Source organism: Manduca sexta, chromosome 20, assembly GCF_014839805.1.
Source record: "Manduca sexta isolate Smith_Timp_Sample1 chromosome 20, JHU_Msex_v1.0, whole genome shotgun sequence".
In the NCBI taxonomy this organism is placed as follows: Eukaryota; Metazoa; Arthropoda; class Insecta; order Lepidoptera; family Sphingidae; genus Manduca; species Manduca sexta.
In genome coordinates this window covers 15401487-15413718 of record NC_051134.1, presented here as the reverse complement: position 1 = coordinate 15413718, position 12232 = coordinate 15401487, and the positions used below count along the sequence as shown (strand labels likewise).

Sequence of the window (12232 nt, the reverse complement as noted above, 5' to 3'; positions counted from 1 at the left end):
GATAGAAATAAAAAAAAAACCGTTTTACAGCTTGCTTACATTTGTGCAAGTGAACTATGGAGTATTAGCTTGGAACTGATTACTAAGAGATTTTTGACACAGTGTTCGATGAGGTATTTTCAATTTATTTTAATGTAACCTATTATTGTTTATAAACTTTTTATATTCAACATATAATATAAGCCTTGAGTTAGTAATTAAGAAATATGCGGGGAAGTTATGAACAATGATTTCATGAAATATCACATATCACAATATATTGCGCTATTCATAGATTAATAAAAAATATATTGTCTAATAGAAAGAATAGAAATCATTCAGTGATTGGCTCACCCGATAACTTAAATAAAAGGAAATACCATCGCGGGAAGCATTTCTTACATAACCGTCCATGCTTTTGACCAGAATTAAAGTTTTTTCAGTAAGCGGATGTGGCAGCAATTGTTGTACGCTCTTGTCCTAAACGGTACAATGATCAGGGAAAAAAAGCAGCAAATCAATAAAAAATAATCAATAAAATATCGTACAAACTACCATGACTCGATAACGATAAAGTTACACTAGATATTTCAAGTTTGTCTTAAAAGTCAAATGTTTAAGTTTAATTTCTGAGTTTTCGCAGCGAAAGTTTCAATTACCAATATATTTATAACTTAATTTAGAGCAATAGACAAGTTTTCCAATGACAGAGTGTTGTTCAATTTTCAGCGTTTTCAATGGGGAGAGCTAACGTAGAGTATATTCTCCGTGACGCAAGGAACACTTAGCTATCCCTTAGCTGGTTAGCTACTTAGCTGGTTTTTCACGTGCTATCATTTGGTCGTTAGATTACAAGTTTTATATACTACTGGCCACATTAATTTAAAATTTCAGAGGAGCATACTCGGACTTTTTTTTTTTATTATTACCTTAGTATGCAAAGAAGCGTGCGTTCCGCTTGATGTTAAGCAGTATCCGTCGCCCATGGTCTAAAGCGATACCGGAGGCACAGCCAAGCCGGTTTGTATAAAATAATATATTGTATTTTTCACAAATTGTAATTATTACTGCCTCTGTGCTAGGTTATATTACAGTATGACTGCAGCGCTGAAGTCTCAGGCTCGACCCTGGGGCGGGCAAAACTATATTGTGTTTTTTGTTAATATCAGCTCAGAGTTTAGAATTTGTATTCGATATGGCGATATGCTCGCCCTCTATCACATCATACTATGACAGAATACGCACGGCAAAAAGTGCGTGCACCAGTTGCGCCCACGCTAACCTGTTCGCCATTTCGCCCATACTTTGCTTTACATGCTTATGATAAAAAGCGTGGGTTTGTTTGGTGTGTGTGTCATTAACACTTTTTCGACGTGCATACATATATCGTGTAATCTAGCTTAGGTTGCGTTACAGTAGGTTTCTGTCCGCGCTGGGGATTGAGAATGTCCCGTGTAGAAAGGCCGCTGCGTTCTGTCATCAGTTGCGATCCCACACGAGACATCGGACTTAGGATTTGTCGTGTTCTGTTTATATATTTTTGTATTGTATGTGAGATATATTTGGTAAAAAATGTTAACATTGAATAATTTACTAATATATTACAACACTAATCTGTAATTCAAGAAGCGTACATTTTCCGTATAAGTTTCTTACAGAACACTTTTTTTGGGAATATGCAAGTACATCTCCTAAGAGTATCAAATGGCAGCGGACATTGGTAGTGACTGCGCAAATGATAGCTTGCTCCAGTAACACTTGAATCGTGTTTTTAAAATGGCCATTAAGCCGTATATACTTTATCAATGTGCGCTCGCAGTTTCATTTGCTCGAAAATCTTTTCACGAAGGAAAATTAAAAAGAAATGGAATATTGCCTTTGTTACTCAGTGGCAGTGTATTATTTATGAACTTACCTACAAACTTTTCTCTATTTTTTTAGTGTAAAATATGTTTAAACAATTTCAAAAGTGTTAAGATATGAAAGACTCTTAAGGAATCCTCAATACAAAAATATTTAGGAGTAGTTTTGCTCGCGGCCTCGCCCGCGTGTAAGAGATTTCCGGTATAAAATTCCCATTATATATTTTCCCGAGATAGAAAGTCCTTCCCAGGATATCAAACTATCTTCATAAAAAATTGCATCGAAATCAGTTGAGTAGTTTTTCAGTTAATCGCATTAAGACAGGCAGACAGATGCGTTGGGGGACTTCGTTTTATAATATACTTTTTAGAACTTTTTAAGAGGAACAATTCCGTCATACACGATTGTTGCGTAACTTTAACCATTTAGCAGCGTACGCAACGGAAGCTCTCAAAAGAAATAAGTTGTTCCCGTTTTTGCAACATTTTCCATTGATGCTCCGTTCCTATTGGTCACAGCGATATGTTATATAGCCTTCCTCGATAGATGGGCTATCTTGGATGGCCTTGGCTTGATGGCTTGGATTGCATTGGTTGATCTTGAGATTAGCGCGTTCAAATAAACAAACAATCTCTTCAGCTTTGTATTATAATATAGATTACGTGTAAAAAAAATAAAAATGAATACTGAATGCTATGCCAGGAAGTAATTTTTTTTTAGGTAGATAAAAAATCGTTTCCTCTGTGAATATTATGCCCGAAAAACATTCACGCGAGCAGAGGCGGGTGTAAAATATATAAACCTCATTGATCAAACAATTTAGCTCTATTGAAGCGTCTCCTTCAAGTCTAGCTTGAAAATTTTGTACACATATTACGTCTAATATCAAACATAAGGCACGATGTGAGGCAATATTTTGTCACATACCTAGACGTTTCCAGTGAGATTGTAGTGTTTAGACATATTTCCCATGTGGAAGCTCCCTAATATTGCAGAGTGAAGTAATCCGATTAGGCAGGTATCTCGATGCGCTTAGACTGCCTTTACTTAACATGTTGAGGAGTGAGGTGTACCCAGCCAGTAAGTCCTATTGTCTTAGAATGCAATCATGCTTTTAAAGATTATTTGTTTCACAGTATTATGAAATATAATGACAGTATAAGTGACACTAGTTTAATTGTTTATTACAATGATATTGCTTTAGAATGTAGCCCAATATGTATATTATTTTAGACAGCCTCATTATGAAGTCAGAGAGTTATTAATTATTTAAGTTTAATTTACGGGATTATTTATTGCACGGAGGTTAAGTGAATGTGGAGAGCGTGTTTACCGGAGTTGAAAATCCAGTAACATTTAGTCTATATACCACGTTACAGTGGTTTGGTGGTCGTTGACAAGTTTGCAGAACTCCTATCACTTACACTCCCAAGTTTTGAAACTGTGTAATATTAGCTCCGTGTCGTTTGAGAAGAATCCTTGTATGTGAAACTTGAGAGAATTTAATTTTAGTCGAACAACACGAAGGCACGCATGTGCTCCACTTACCTGTGGGTGAGCATCCTTATATGAAATAACCACTTGGTGAGCGAACATGATTTTATTAGATTTTAACCCTACTGACATTATTTACAACGTAAAGTGAAAATAAGCTTGCGTGAACTCAATGTGAGAAAATTACTCAAGAAAAATGACGCTTAATTAAGAAATTTATTTGCGAGGCACGTATTAATTGAAATGATCAACTTTTAAGGTTGAAGATTTACCATAATACAAGGTTTTATAAAGATATATAAATACCCATAGGAAAATTGTAGTAAGGAAATAAATACAATGTAATATTCTTGTATACATAACAGAATACCGATGTAGGCGCGGTAATATAGAGTGTTTAACAATTTCAGAAATTCGATGTAGTACGTAGCACTAGTTATTTGAAAAATACAAGGGTTTGGGGATTTAATACCACTAAAACCCTTTATATAAGAAGCACTGTCGTGGTTTTTATATAGATACCTTTTGCAAAAGTTACAGATTGCGGTCGTTAAAGTGAGTTGTGATCGAAGTTAGGTGATAGAAAAGATATAGAGGCAGTGATATTGCGTGGCTGCAAACTTTACATGCGTTAAAATAATACTCTGGCTGCCTTATACTATTAGAGAATAATTTAATTTTAAAATTAATTTACTAGGATACAGCCGTGGCTTAGTATGTTGCCGAGAGTATAATATATTAATTTTGGCAGCTCCGAGGAAATTCTCAATTGCCCATAGACAAGTTTAATTCCTTCTAAAGCGGAAAAGAAATGGACAGACACCTCTGCTAAAATGAAAAGAGGCCTGATTTACGGCCTGCGTAAAACCCGAGGCCGGATCTTATTAACATTACTTTTTATAACACGGAGGGTGTTAAATTGTAACAATGTAGACTGAAATTTAATTAAAACGCCTAGTTAGGAGGCGTTAACTAGCCCATTAAAATCGTATGCTTTATGATGGAAATGCACTTCCGTCTTGAATTTTCATAATGATCTAGTTAGGATAACACACTTTTTATCAAGAAGAAAAAATACTAAACAAAAGAATGCAAAACTAAGCAAAAACTAAATAATAATATTACGCCATTGCTTTTACGAAAAAAAATATGTAATGATGTTGTGATTTATTAGAGCACTGAACCAATAATAGACATTTAAATAGAAAATAGTGAAAGTGTAGTATCTTTAAAAGATATTTAGTGTAGAATATGAATTTATATAGAATTTCGAAGAAATTGAAACAGAGAGCCGGTATTTGAGCTGAAATCCGTATGGAAAGCCGCGAGCGGCGTTGTGGCTGCCGCTTGGACTTATGTGTCTGTCCAATGTGCCTGCTCAACGTTTGTGTATGACTATAATAAGGTGTGATAATATGTATAAATGTTAATGAAAAATCAATATTATTTACACAAATTTAAGTACAATGAATTGCAGTTCAACATAAAATATAATAATAATTATTATTATACACACATAAAATGATATAATATAACACAATAAAGAATGAATTTCTGTGATGTTTTTACTGTGATAAATTTGTAATTGTAATTAATATTTTCAATTGTAACTATTTTTTTAGTAAGAAATAAAAGGTTTTTTTTTTATTACTTATTACTTACTACTCTGTTGAAATCCTACATACGGTACGATAGGTCTTTTTGTTACGACTCTATAATATACCTACAACACTTTTTTTTTTCATACATTATACTTAATATTTTTATGAGGTGCGTGCAGGAATTGGTTTTAAAAACATTTATATTACTTATAATTGACGCATTGTAGTAATCTTAGGCCATTTCTTTTATTCGAAGTCAATGCTTAATGCTTATGTATTCAGTGAGACATTAAACAAAGTGCGAAGCATTTAATTTATATTTATTTAATTTATTGCTTCGAAAAATGGAAAACGCGGACCATACAAAGAATCGCTCGAATATGCTTAGCTCACTTTTCCACTGATAATAATAAATTTCGACCTTATGAATTCGATAGAGCTGAATTAGCATGCCAGAGATATTTTAGCTGATATCAGCAAGTCGCACATTGTTGTTGCATGATTATTTCAACTTTATTGAAATGGCTTAATGCCAATATCAGGTCAGTTGTAACTTTAACATACAATATGCACAAGATACGTAGGTACATTTATTTTTCTTGGAAAGGTGGTGTTCAGTCAAAACGTGTTTGTGAGTTGTATAAACAATAATAACATATATCATTTTGAGTATAAGAAATCTGAAACTATGTTATAAAAAAAGAAAATATTGAAGGCAAATTTACGTGTATAAACTCCCCAATTGATCCCTCGAGAACCCGACATCATCTGACCGGCTCAATACTGGAGACGTGTCAGTGGATTATAATCTAACCCATCTATAATAATATCGGCCGCTGCGTCCCTCCACGTTCGCCAAATTTATTCTGGCCTGTCTTACTGGGCGTACTCCGGCTGATCTAAATTTATTATTAATTAGGCGGCGGATTAAAACTTAATTTTATATAAACTTTTTCGTAACGTTCCGTTTTATTGTCCATTCTATGATATTAAAAAGTAAATTTAGGGCGGTTATTTAAAAGACTTATGGTTTTGTTTATCAGATTGCATTACATATTTAAAATTAAATCTTTTTTTACGAATTAGCGATTTATATTCTAGGTTCCTGTAGTTGCTTAAACTTGTGCTTGACTTGTTTAATGTAATACTTAAATTGTTTATAGAATATGTCATATTACAATCATATATGTTGAAATCTCTATAAAATGATATGAACATTACAAGTATTCATACACACATGCCAATAGTCGACAACAACGCATATCTATCTCCTAAGTGATCAACATGTCGATTGAATTAGGGTCTTGCCGATGAGCAGGTAATTAACTACTCAACCCAAAAGCCTAATGCGTGAAGTGTGAATTAATGTTGTCGATAAAAGCTTGTAGGCATCGTCGTATTTATGTACAATGTTAACATTCATTATCCAGTCTGTGTAGTTTTATTATCATTACAAATGTTAAAAGTTGTAAAATGTTTTCAGTTACTATTGCAACTTTCTGTACGTTTTATAGTCAGTTTATTGTTGAAATAATTAAATCTCGAAACTGAACTGCTCAGATATAAAAAGAAATTCGTTTTAATGCATCACCGACTTAGTTGGTAAAATGTATTTAGTCCCGCTATGTTAAGGAATGCTTTTAAATCGTGTTTTGCATCAAGCCTATATAAATAGCCTATATAAAATGATTACGAAAAAATAACACTCATAGTGCGTTTCTTAAATTATATTTTATTGATGATATGTAACTGATTCATTATTGTACGAACAGAACAAAAAATTAGAAAAAGTAAGCTTGTAAATATAAGTAAATCAGTAGAAAATAAATCTGGTAAATATTTTTGGATAGTAATTAAGAATGGTAAAAGATTTTTTAAATCTGAATTACACGCAAATTAATTTAATTTTGAAGATTTTTTGCGCGGTGCTCGTTTAAAAGAAAAAAAATATTGTACTTTACGGGCTGCCCAACGCTTCAGTTATTCGACTGGAAAATAATATTATAAATGGAACTCGGATTATGACATATAATTTTAGTAATATCTAATGTCAGTAAGTAGCAATTATATAAAAAGGTTTTAGTAATTTTTTTATTCTCACATGATGTCCAGCAATGAATTGATTAATTCAAAACGAATTATCATTAGAAAACTCTTGTTTATATGTAAATCTCACAAACACAAAAAAATATTTATGTGCGCGGGAACAGACGCAGGCAAATAGATTAAACTAATATTAAACATTTTTTTATCCGCATACGCTTAAAATGTAAATTGTTGAATATAAAGTATATGTGTTATTAAATTATTGATAAATAATATTTGCTAGTTAGATCCATAAAACTTTAAACTAAACTATTTCAGATTCCATTTGGCCTAAGTAAAATATTCAAAAAGGATATAGACAATAAACTATGAAGACAGTGACAGTTAATAGCGAATCGACAAGGGTACGAGTAGGGTCTGGAAACAAGACAGATGTCTCTAGAATAAAAGAAATTGCGAAATAGAAAAGTTTACGATTTCTTAAGTGTTGTTAATACTTATTGTATCATAAGTTTTTAAATGAAATCTGCCTTTTGAGTAGAGGTTTCTTTATGTGTTATGGAAGAATCCAATTAACAGTAAAGAATAAACAAATTCAAATAAGTTAATAATTTGTAAGTAGATAATTTGGCGTTCCGAACATTCACTGTGTTCAACTAAATTAAACTGTCATCCATTCAAACTGATTTCAGTATGGTGTCAATATTAATACTTGTGGTTGTGTACAGAGTGGCGCTCATAATATAAAAACGCGAGTCTAAGTGTAAACCTGGATTTGAATAAAAAATATTAGTCAAATAAATACAATTATTTGTTGTTTAAGTGAATAAATAGGTTATATCAGTGACATTTTGGTTGCTATTTTAGTTCAGATTTTGAACAAATAGTTTATATGGATATTCATGTCTATAGAATAAACATCTATGTTTGTAAGTATGTCAAACAGACTTTGTTCTGATTGGTTCATTTTCGCTATCAAACCGAAGGTAATAATGAGTACCGTCTATTGATATCTACCTTTAGACAATTTTTTTAGGTAGATATTTAATACCTATACAGTATTTGACTTCCATTAATTAATAAGCTAGTTGATACATGAGTAAATCTACCAATATCTATATATGTATAAGAACTAAAATAAATGTGGTAGTTATGTTCATGGATAAAATATTCGTGTATATATTTGTAAATGTTGAATGCACGGTTGAATGCGTTTTTATATTTTGAAGTTTATTTATTCTAAATGTGAATGGGAACCTGGAAGCAATTTTTTATCTCAGATCTTTAAGTATATCGGTAAAGGTCTTTTTCGGGGACGGAACCGCGGGCAATGCTTAGTATAATAAAAAGTCATAGCATTAAGACAGTTATTTATAAAATCTATTTGCAATGAATATTAAAGAGCTAATAAAATAAATTACTCGAACAGCTAATTTTATAGTTTGGTAGAGATGCGCTGTAGCTTCCTATACATAATATCATCTCCTCCAATATTTCCTAAGAGGAAGCAACTAATGTACTGTATTTATATTAATAATATTATGTCCTAAGTGATCATTATCACATTCACTGGTCAATGCTACGCCTGTTAGTCTCGCATCTACATTCTGCAATTTAGATGCTCATAATATGGGATAAATATATTTTTATTGAAGTGTGAAGAAAACATGTTGTCGTATGGCTATAATAAGTATTTTCAATTTATACTGCCAATTAAGTGGATATAATGAACATTATTATAACCTTATTCGAGAGTTCAATTTATAATAATATCAAAGACAAACAAACATAGACGATTTATTTGTCTATGTTATGAAAAAAAACAATGTAAAATGACGGCTTGGAATACCACTTAAAATTTATAGTGACCCATTTACTACTTCTACTTCAAAGAATATAAAAAAATATAATATTTGTCGCATTTGTTGGATATTTTTTTGGTTGATATACGAAAACACAAATTGGATCGTAGTATAAAAGTCAGAAAGGGTAAGAAATGGATAACTGAACCTTAGAGGTAAGAAAGAACAAAAAATACATGTATAAAATCGGAAGCGTTGCTCCTATATTGTATTTTGAGCTTTTCATAATGTAAAACGGGATACGTGGAGAGATGTGAAATTGAGATATAAAAGGCTTTCAACGTCTATTGAAATACATTTACACGGCCTTCCTAAATGAATACTAGGAATGCTTTAGAAATGGATTTATCATGGGAATACGTAGGTTCGTAAGTAGATACTTATGAATATTATTTGCATGGCGAATGTTAATATTATTGAAATAGTTTACAGGAAAGTAAATAATGACACTACTACTTCGAGAAAATTATATTAAACAAGAGGGCCGCGGGCATACCTCGCAATTTATAGTCTGAGGTATGCTTTACTATTAAGGCAGACAAATGTTTCTCTGCCTTAACCACAAGGATCGATACTTCTACCAGAATCATACAGAATCGAACCCGATTGATCTAATACTATGATTCCGCGTTGGTATCAATACTTTTTTTGTTCGTGTTTACCCATGTAATTTAGTTTTTAACGGTATTATTACTCAGGAAATAATAAACATAAGGTTCCGTGCTCTGTGTATAAGTATAATGACAGTTAGTACTATTATAAATCTATAATTTAGTTTGGCTAATACCGCTCCATTATATTCTCTTGAAAAATACTTTAAAGTCATTTTGATTAGGCATATGTACTTAATATTAATGTAAATTGTACCCAGGTGCAAACAAGCTGAACAGTTATAATACGGTTCCGAATTCCACGATTGCCTTTTAGAAACCCTTCGGGGTGAGTAGGGGAAGTGCGGATTCGTTTTCTTATTTCGGTTGATATTTTTATTGTATTCATTGTATAAAGTTTTATTCATTTCATATTCTTTATGGTAATAATTAATATAATAATAATTACTGGTTAGCCTACTTTTGTATGTGATAAAGGCGCTTCATGAGATAAACATTAACTTATAAAATATTCATGTATGTATTGAATAAAGTGCTTTTGTGCTTCGATTCTGTTATTATAATTTATAAGATACATTACTTATTAAAACTAAATGTATTCATTTGAAGTCAGTAATATAGGTCATACAAAAAGAAAACGACAAAATAGTCAGAACAGCGAAACTTTGCCGAGTAGACCACGTTTCTGCACAAAAATAGCAATTCGCGGCGCCTTTTAATCCAGTCTATAGACGATAAATGCTAATTCCACACCAACTTTTGGAACAATCGCAAAAATTTTCCGTGCAACTGGAAAGAAAAGCCATCTTGCAGAAATATATAAGAAAATCTTGGGCTTATAGTTTCTACTTGAACATTCTTTCACCTTTGAGTTTACGTTCACTTCGTTGTACGAAATATTTTCTTTAAGTATTAAATTGAGCATTTACGTTTGCTTTGTTAACTTCACTAAATAGTTCGCAGTTTTAGAATAATTTGATATGTAACAATCAAGTTCTTAAACATTATATTATTACATTTAGTTAATACACAGACTACAGGAATTTATTCTGAAGGATTTACTTCACGACATATAAAAAAAAAGAATCAAACCCTCATCAATTAACTAATTTAATATTAGCCCAGCCACTAATAAAATACATAAAAGGCTAACAAAATTTTATGGCCATATTTACATATTAAATCAATTAAGTAGACTGCATTAATGATGCAAATTGCCAAATAAGCTATCGTTGGCCGCAGAATTGTATCCCGCGGGGCCGCTAAATACATACGTGCCTTCAACGTGCCGATCGTTTTCAATGGCTACCGTGGACCTATTCGCAAATACATTAATCCAACTTAATCCTAGTGATGTCAGGTAAGTTTTATCCACCTCTCATCGCATTTACAACGCCATAAATACCTATGTATAATTCAATGTGCAGATAACTGCGAGCGTGGTGAGTTGTTTATAAATGGTACGTACATTTGGAAATGGCTGATCTTTAAAGCTGGATTCTATTGATTTTAATCATATGCATAGTCGATATTTAGTCTATCTTTTACGAGTTTTAGTTTGATAGTGTCTTTTTTATGTTTTTAAGGGCGTATATTTATTTACACTTGTATAAGTTACCTTGTTGGAAATAAGAACATTTCTAACGCATATTATGAACTGTCTTTGATTTGTTTCTATTATTATAAGCTAAAAATTTACCAAACTAGGATTTAAACGTATAACTGAAGTCAAATAAATAGTGAGAGACCGTTGAGCAAACAGTTAATGTTACCGAACTGTTTTGAACCTCTCGAGAAATTATTCACATTAACTAACTTATTGGCCAGACTCTCAGGATTAGCAAGCTCAAATACGAGACGATCGTGTGTGCGGAAGAAGCTAGTAAAAGATTTTAAGCGTCGCAACATGTATATTGAACTCCGTCAACTTTAAATGTAAGATTAATGCTAAATCAATTTCTCCAAAATTTCAATATAATAAACCAGTTTTTATAAATCATAATTTTTATATTATTATTTGTACGTTGTTACCAAAATGATGCCCCAGTATCTAGGTATCTAAAGATAGTCGATAATTAATGTGCAATCTGTCACTCATGGCATATACCAATGTGGCTATTGCAATGTGCCTCCACACGTGTACAATCCAATGAACAAAACATGTAAGAATTAATAATATCATGATCATTAATAATGCAAATTGACGTATAAGCTATCATTGTTCGCCGAGACCAGAGTAATACCACAAAATAAACGAACGTATAAAATAGGGGTTCATTTTCAATTTAACATTACCCGTCAATTTTCCGATTGAAAGATAATATTCTATGGTTGGAATAAATCGGTTCTTTGTAAAATTATGGTGTGCTATTGTTTTTTAGATAAAATAAGTAAAATTGTATTTTACCAATTAATTTTCGAAATTTCTTTTCTTGCAATTATTTGTCTCATTCACTTATCGATAGTGTATAATCAAATGTTCGATTTCCATGACATGTAATCAATATCTTTTGCGATTCAATTCCAAAACTAAATGGTTGAATGGCGAGAGTACAATAATCTTGGCGAACTATGAGTGCAACTTTTGCACCTCTACCGACTCCAAGGAATACAAGCGTGAGCTTACATTGAATTTAACTGCAATTGCACATTAATTTTATAGAAATAAAATAATAATGCCGTTGCTACAGCGTTGAATTACGAGTAGAAACACAAACTACAGCTGGCCATCGCGAGAACTATTCTTGTGGTTCATACGGGGAGCGGGCCCGAATAT

The 12232-nt window shown here is 32.1% G+C and overlaps 1 protein-coding gene and 1 long non-coding RNA gene across 2 annotated transcripts in view; one reads left to right on the top strand and one right to left on the bottom strand.

The window, feature by feature from the left end:
- Positions 1–12232, bottom strand: part of LOC115449236 (poly(rC)-binding protein 3) — a 152324-nt gene that overhangs the window by 33211 nt on the left and 106881 nt on the right. The window lies entirely within an intron of this gene.
- Positions 8778–10005, top strand: LOC115449237. Its single transcript, XR_003939155.2, has 2 exons — positions 8778–9000; positions 9271–10005. It is a non-coding gene; the product is annotated as an uncharacterized LOC115449237 (long non-coding RNA).